We start from the raw sequence: 7,824 nt of genomic DNA on the forward strand, positions 1-7,824 counted from the left end.
AAAAGGCGAATGCTTTTTGGATGATTTTGAAGCACTAGTACGCGAAATCTATGTTCACGCACCACTATGCGGTCGCGAAATGTCATTTTGAAGGTAGCGAGTTCAAAAAGAAAATTTAGGGTTCCAGAGGAAAAACATCCAAAACATTGCTGAATGCCAAAAATGAAAGTGCGAATGCAGTTGTTCATTTAGTCCATTCGTTTATGACAGCATACAAGTCACAAAACGTAGCTTGATACTTGGGAAATGGACGCGCAGTAAAATTGTGGGAAACAGTGGCAAGAGACACTGTAAAGGAAGCCGTCGGACAATGTTCGGTCTTTCTTGCAAGTTGGATTTCTCATTCTTTATATTCTTTATATGTGCCCATCTCAAGTACCAAGCTACGTTTTGCGACTGGTACTGTCGCGAACAATAAATTTTAGTCGTCAATGTCATTTCAAAATTTGGTTAGATTGTCACAAATTTAAAAAAATTCCCTGCCTGATTATGCCCATGTCATATTAATGTCATACAACATGATGTTAGGTTATGACATTTACGACTGTTTTACGATGGAGCATTTTCGATTGCGTCAAAGAATGACCTTGACGATCAAAATTTATTGCTCGCGACTGTAAGTTGCTAACGCTGCACTACATAGCGTTGGTCACAACGTAACCTAATCTATTGTCGATATAAATTGCAGTGTTAATGCATCTTTATTTTTTAGTAACACGATACTCTTTCTTTTCGTCATAGATACACATTATAAAAGATAACTCATAACTCCCTTCGGATATTTAAAAAATTTTCGCTCTCCCCATTATTATAACCTATATGACTTATAACTCATAAGAACGAAACCATAGTAACCATATATTCACGCAATCTTCTCTGCAAGATGTTTTTAAGAAATTTTTAACTATAGACACTAAAAAATAAAATATTGTATGCACCACGGGAGATATTCATGTTTTTCCCATCGGTTGACTGATAAATAATTATGCAAAAATTAAAATTATGTTTGAAATAAAAGTGTCACCAACTGTCAATAAATTCCCAAAATTAACCAAAATTTGTTTTATTTGTAAGAAACATGTATTTAATATGCAAATTAGAAAAAATACTTGGCATAAAAAACCCGTTTTATAAAATTTAAGATCACTCGTCATTTACAGGTAGTCCTGCCTGCGGCAGTCGTGTTGCAAATCTGACTCGTGTCTTAATGTTAAGTTTTATAAAAGTCATGTTTTAATATACTAATTTCGAAATTGTAGAGATTTATAAGAAGGTCAGCAAATTTCAGTTGAGTAGTAAATCTCATTTCTATTTAAGAAACATTGAAACCTACATTTATCAACAATTCCATCACCAATAAATAACTTTTGATGCTATTTTGTTGAAATTAACCAAAAAATAAACACTTGATTTAGCGGCGAACCTATCCGGAGGATTACAATGTTGATATTAAATATGATGTAATGTAGTACATTTGCAGCAAAATACTTGTGTACTTACACTACATTTTATTTATTTAACATCTTATCTTACTAGAGCTTATAAAAGATTAACGTGTGATTATCGTCAGAGCCGCCGGGTGCTTATTATGAGCAAAGCCTCCTAAATATATCTTTATGAGACTTTGTTATGAGCCGCTTTTGTGCAATTTAAAAAAAATAGAAATCACTGACACTGGTAGTGTAGTAAAACAACAGCAACCTTTGAAAATGCGTCATTTATACAGGATGTCCCAGCCAAGACTTTCACCCCTTATATCTCCTTTATTTATGGACACAAAGTGTTGCGATTTGGCACGAACACATTACAATTACAGAGACATTTTTTGATAGTAGTAAAGAAGCGTTACTTTTAAAAATGCATTTTTAAACAGGTATATTATTAAGTAATTTTTTATTGTATTTAATATTTTTATAAATATGCAATTAAAAAACCACACGCAATGGTAGAGAGTAGTAGGTTTTTCGCTAAAAAATTTTAGCATTAGAGTGCGAATAATTTAACATTTTTATTTCCCGAAATTTAATTAAATGGACCATGCGAACATTTGGTGATTTTTTCCAATTTTGTACAACCTTGAATTATTTTGACATAACATCTGACATGCAAAAATACAAATGTCAGTCAAAGTGGTTAATTCTCTTAAATGACAGAATAATGAAATTGTTTCTTTTTTAAACAAAGAAATTATTAGTTTTCTATGTTTTATGTATCACAATGAAAAATGCGAAGTAAAATAAGGTTGCATTAATGTTTAGACGAATAAAATACAAAATAAAAAATATTAAATTAATGATAAACAATAAACAATAAAGGTTAGTTTTTTTTTTTTTTTTGTTTGACACTGTTAGAATTTGAGAATTTTCTCCTGTGTGAACGGATTTTGATAAATGTCACCACTTGTCAAAACGAAACGTCAAGCTAATTTTAAAGATTTTAAGCGATTTGGAGCCTTTAAAGGGCTCGTCGAACAAAAAAACGTTGTGTTAAACTCGTTCTTGTGTAAATTAGGCTTTTTTGGCACTCGTGGGCCTTTAAAACGCTCGTTTCACTCGCGTTTTAAACTGGTTCACTCGTGCCAAAAAAACCCAATTTACACAAGAACTCGTCAAATAAACTACTATTATAAACGATGTTCAAATATTCCACCTTCTTCTTCCAAGCACAGCTCCAGACGTATACGAAAATCATTAATCACATTTGTTAACATTGCCTGATTTATTGTACCAAATGCATCTCGAATTCTTTGCTGCATGTTCTCTACAGTTGTTGGAGGGGTAGCGTATACTTTCGGTTTAATATACCCCCATAAAAAGTAATCACATAGAGTCAAGTCCGGAGATTTCGGGGGCCATGCTATTGGAGCTCCTCTACCGATCCATCTTTGTCTACAGATATTCGTGATCTCAATATCGACGAACATTTACGGCAAAATGTGGGGGAGCCTTATCTTGCATAAAAAACACGCCGTATAATTTCAAGCGGAATATCATCTAACATGTCTCGAAACTCATTCTGTAGAAAATTGAGATACATTTCTCCATTAAATTTCCATTTAAAAAATGGGGCCCAATTACATGATGTCCAATAATGCCTCCCCAAACATTTATTGACCATACACTTTGGCGATCGACATATCTTACCCAGCGTGGATTTTCGGTACTCCAGTAGTGCATATTGTGGTGATTTACTACACTATTACTCTTAAAATGTCTATTCATCAGAAAAGAGTATAATAAATCGAAAATTTGATTGCTGTTCTAATCTTTGCAGCATGTGACGATAAAAATTTATTCGATTTTCTTTATCTACCTGGGACAGTTCTTGATGAAGTGAAATTGTGTAAGGATGGTATTTTTTAGTTTTTAAAATTCTTTGTATGGAACTCTTGGACACTGAAATTTCTAATTGTCTTGCCAAATTTTAATGCTAATTTCAGGATTTTCAGTAACTGAATTAATAACTGCCGCCACAGGTTCCTCATTTTCGGTAACACTTTTTGTACAGATTCGCTTAGTTTCTCGTACGCTTCCGGTATCCTCAAAGAGATTAACTACCCTTTTAACTTTAAATTTTGAAAAATTTTGATCAGGGAATCTTTCCCTTAAGACATCCAATGTTGCAGAAATATTTCTCTGGCATTCTCCATATGTAAGAATAATCTCTTTTTTATGCAAAAGTGAAATTTGATTCATTTTAAACACTATTAAATAATAATGTCACAATGACAATAATGGGAATGACAATTAGGGGTGTACAAAATATAAAACATAGTTAGCTGTGCAGAACGAAGAATTTTTGGGAAAATGTTTAATGTCTGCATTAACGCTGTAATGATCTGAATACATTACTTCTTTTCGCCAAATATTCGAACCTGCGCAAACTGAAACAAATGTCGTCGTGATCGTCATCGAAGCGGAGGGTCCCTACGTTGTGATTTTCTTTTGGCGGAAAAGGTTCGGAATGCAAACGTTGAGGGTTCCAGTTGGATGAGCGCAGCAAAATAAAACACACATGTGAGGGACGCAAAATACCTTTTATTGAAAAATGCCTGTGATAACTTTGATTCTCGGGCGACCAAATGAAACGAATCCAAAATTAACGGGGACCAAGTATAACAGAGTAAAGTAAATTAACTAGCGGAGGCCATTGCCAGAACAAACAACAATATTAATACAGCAACTTTTAAAACAAACAGAACGGGTACATGACAACAAAAATGACAAGTTAAAGGTTGCAAAAAAAACCCTCTCCAAAACCGTATTATTATTATTATTATTATTATTGTTGACGGCTAACAGGCTTGACGCCCAATTAGAAGCCCTGCCAAAAAGAAAATGATACACAAAACACAATCACAACACAACAACCACTACACAGAGAGCATCCCAACACCCAGGGTACAACTACCGAGCACTCATCTGAGTAGGATCGCCCTAATTCACGAGGAGATGGAGAAGAATTTTTTGATTTGCGAAATGCTGCAACAAAAAATATCGATGTGGGCCTCGACACTCTGGTAATTTCGCAGCATTCGAGTGACGGGTGACTTGAGCCTGATGTCCGTGTGGCGCTGACCAATGTAGAAAACACTCCTTACCCTAGATCCCGACCGGCTAACCCTCAAGCTGATCCTCTCCAGAACGTGAGGACATTCCTGCAGCCCTCTGAACAATTTGAACAAAAAGATCACCGAATGCTCCATGCGTCTATCAAGCAGAGACTGCAGACCAACCTCACCGAGCAGAAGACCTTGTGGACACCCACGAGGCGGATATGCACCATTCAACATGAAGACTACATTCTTCAGGAATCTGCGTTGCACTCGCTCCAGAAGAGAAGAGTGAACATCATATATCGGTGACCACACAAGGGAAGCATACTCGAGCCGGGATCTCACATAGGTGATGTACAGAAGCTTCAGGGTCGCGACATCAGAGAATTCCCTGCCAGCACGCAAAACAAAACCCAGTGCCCTGAAGGCAGTCCCCGCAATGGTCCGAATGTGTTCGCCGAAGGATAGTTTGGAATCGAAGATGACACCCAGATCTCTAATAGACTCACGTCTTGTAAGAATGGAGCCGTTGATTTTATAGTCAAATAAGAGAGGCTTGGTCTTCCTTGTGAATGAGACTATGCTACACTTAAGATGGTTGAGAACAAGGTTATTTAACTTACACCTTCTAGAGATCTCCTCAATACAGCCCTGAAGTCGAAGAGCATCATCAATCGAGTCTATCGTAAGGTAAATCTTCATGTCATCGGCAAACAAGAGGTGCGGTACGTCGAGATCGTCCACCAGATGGTTTATGAAGATATTAAAAAACAGCGGACCCAAAACAGAACCCTGCGGAACGCCAGACTCCTGCTTAAAGGGCTTAGACGCATACCCATTCACTCCCACGTACATAAATCGATCGCTTAAATAAGACCTTATTAGCTCCACAAGATTATCTGAAAAACCGAATGACTCCAATTTGATCAACAAAAGACCATGATCAATCCTGTCGAAGGCCTTCGAGAGATCCGTGTAAACTACAATACCTGTATTCCAGGTATTACTCATATTTGACAATGTTATGACAATTCCAAGTTTAATTAGTAACTACACGGTCGAGGTACGCCGGCAGGAGCTTAGAGCTGGAGGTAACAAACTCTCGGCCGCGAGGGGACTGAATCGTCTTGAAAACAAGCGACATTTATAGGTATTCGGGGTATCGCGGGTCGGACTACTGTTTACCGACCAATTCCGAGTGATATAAGCGTTCGGGGTTGTACGATGAGCTTCTCAGAGTCGCGTAGAGCTAGGCCTGTTCCACCTTCCCCAACCAACCGTTTACCGACAAACCCCGAGGTCCTTATAACTGCGACGGGGGCTTCACGTCAACATCCCAGAGCCGCGTACAGCAGGACTTAGGTTCGCCTACGCTAACACCCCTACATAACTGTCGCCCCCACAGAAATTTGACTAAACAACCGGCCGACCTCCTGAATGTCACCTAGCCCCCATGGGATCGTACTTACAACATTTTAACTTTAACTCATCTGAAATCTATCAGTGCTTAGCAACAACACAAAGAAAACCCGAGTTTAATTCAATAGAACAAAGCGTAATATTAAACAATGATCAAATTCAACAAAACAAAGCGCAAAATTAAATAATGATACACAAATATACTCGTAAGTACCTAAGCAACATAAATAACGAATACGATTCGCTGGCAATGCAAAACGAAAAATGGCGGATCAAGTGCCATTAGAAAATGTTAACGAAAGAAAAACAAAACGGGCACACATGATTCGGTCGACGGCTACTAATTTTTGAAATGAACGGATGCCTGAAATTGACCTCTTCCGCGAGAAACTTAAGGGGTAACGCTTAAAACTAACAAATGGGCACTTCTCAAAAGAAACAGCATGCAACAAAATGAAATCTACAACATACCCTTACCACGTGGTCCTGGTCTAAAAAAGAGATAACGAACGTGGGATAAATTACCCGGGTAGATTGAAAAAAAAAACAGGTTCGTCACGGAGACACAAAATATCTACTCGGGACGGTAGTGTAATTGATTCAGGTATAACTTACAAATTTTGAAATATGGATCGCTCTTCGCACGGTGTGTTCATTTCGAAAAACCAAACAGAAGTGAACCACGCGCGCGAGAGACCGCTTCACCGCCGCTATATTTCCGCTCTCCCCAAGATTGCCAACGCTATCCCTTAGTTCCTAGCTTTCCGGTAGTACCTTCACTTTTGGCGCGCTCTGGTGGCGGTAACGGGAACTTAAATTTAAATTTTAAACTTTGTCACTACAACGCACAACGGCAGAAGCATTTTAATTACATTCGCCATAAATCAAGATCATGTCTGTTTTCTCATCGTTCCAATTTTAATCGTCGTTTTTGTGACAAATAAAATTATTGGAAGCAAAGCCATCATAGATTCATAATTTCACTTTAAAATAATACGGTAGTCACGTTAACTTTGTAAATGGGGCTCTTTATCACTCGCGAAATACCTTCTATTACTAATAAATTACATACTTGGTGCAGTTAGTATTCCATTACCAAATGCCGGTTCAAGCAATCTGTACAACGACCCTTTGGCAAGACAAAGCTTCATAACATATTCTACATCTGAATCGGAAACTATAATGAATAAATAGGGACCCAGCCATATTTTTCCAATTGGTCCAGAATTCTCGGCCACTTCCATTGTTTTAGAATAAAATTCTTACAGGAAAAGTTGGTTAGGTAAATATTTTCTAATATTCTCACATTGTTTTACCATCTGGACCTTTGGCGAATAGATGAATGCTTCCCAAAAATGGTAAAGCAAAAGGCCCTTTTATCTTTGCAGCATGTTAGTACAACTTTCTTCTTTTCCAACAATAATTAATAATAAACAACACTAACACCACTGATGATAAATGAAACAGAACACTACTGACGTTCAAATTATTTTCCTTCATGACGATATTCATTTATTTAAATCAAAGTTCAGAATCTGTTTTACGTGTGATGTCACTGTGAAATGAAATATTTCTTCTGAAATTACCACCGATATACATACAGGGTGACTGACGAAAAACCTTTGATGCTATATCTTGCTTATTTTTTATCCGATTTGAATAAATGGCACATCAAATGAAATAATTTTAAAAACAAAAATATATTGCGTCCAGTTTTTGACAGATGAACATCAGCTTCTTTTTTTCAAATAGCACTGTACATTTTTTTTTTATTCAGTATTGTAGAGATTTGTCTTCTGAATATAAAAATGCAAAGAACTATACCATTTATTAAACAAAAGTCAAGAAAT

The 7,824-nt window shown here is 36.9% G+C and overlaps 1 long non-coding RNA gene across 1 annotated transcript; it reads right to left on the reverse strand.

The window, feature by feature from the left end:
- Positions 1 to 4,600: 4,600 nt before the first annotated feature.
- Positions 4,601 to 5,410, reverse strand: LOC138129987 (uncharacterized). The gene is made up of 2 exons (XR_011159448.1): positions 5,179 to 5,410; positions 4,601 to 5,133 (listed from the first exon to the last, which is right to left on the reverse strand). It is a non-coding gene; the product is annotated as an uncharacterized lncRNA (long non-coding RNA).
- Between the last annotated feature and the right edge of the window lie 2,414 nt (positions 5,411 to 7,824).

This window comes from Tenebrio molitor, chromosome 4 (assembly GCF_963966145.1).
Source record: "Tenebrio molitor chromosome 4, icTenMoli1.1, whole genome shotgun sequence".
NCBI classification, from domain to species: Eukaryota; Metazoa; Arthropoda; class Insecta; order Coleoptera; family Tenebrionidae; genus Tenebrio; species Tenebrio molitor.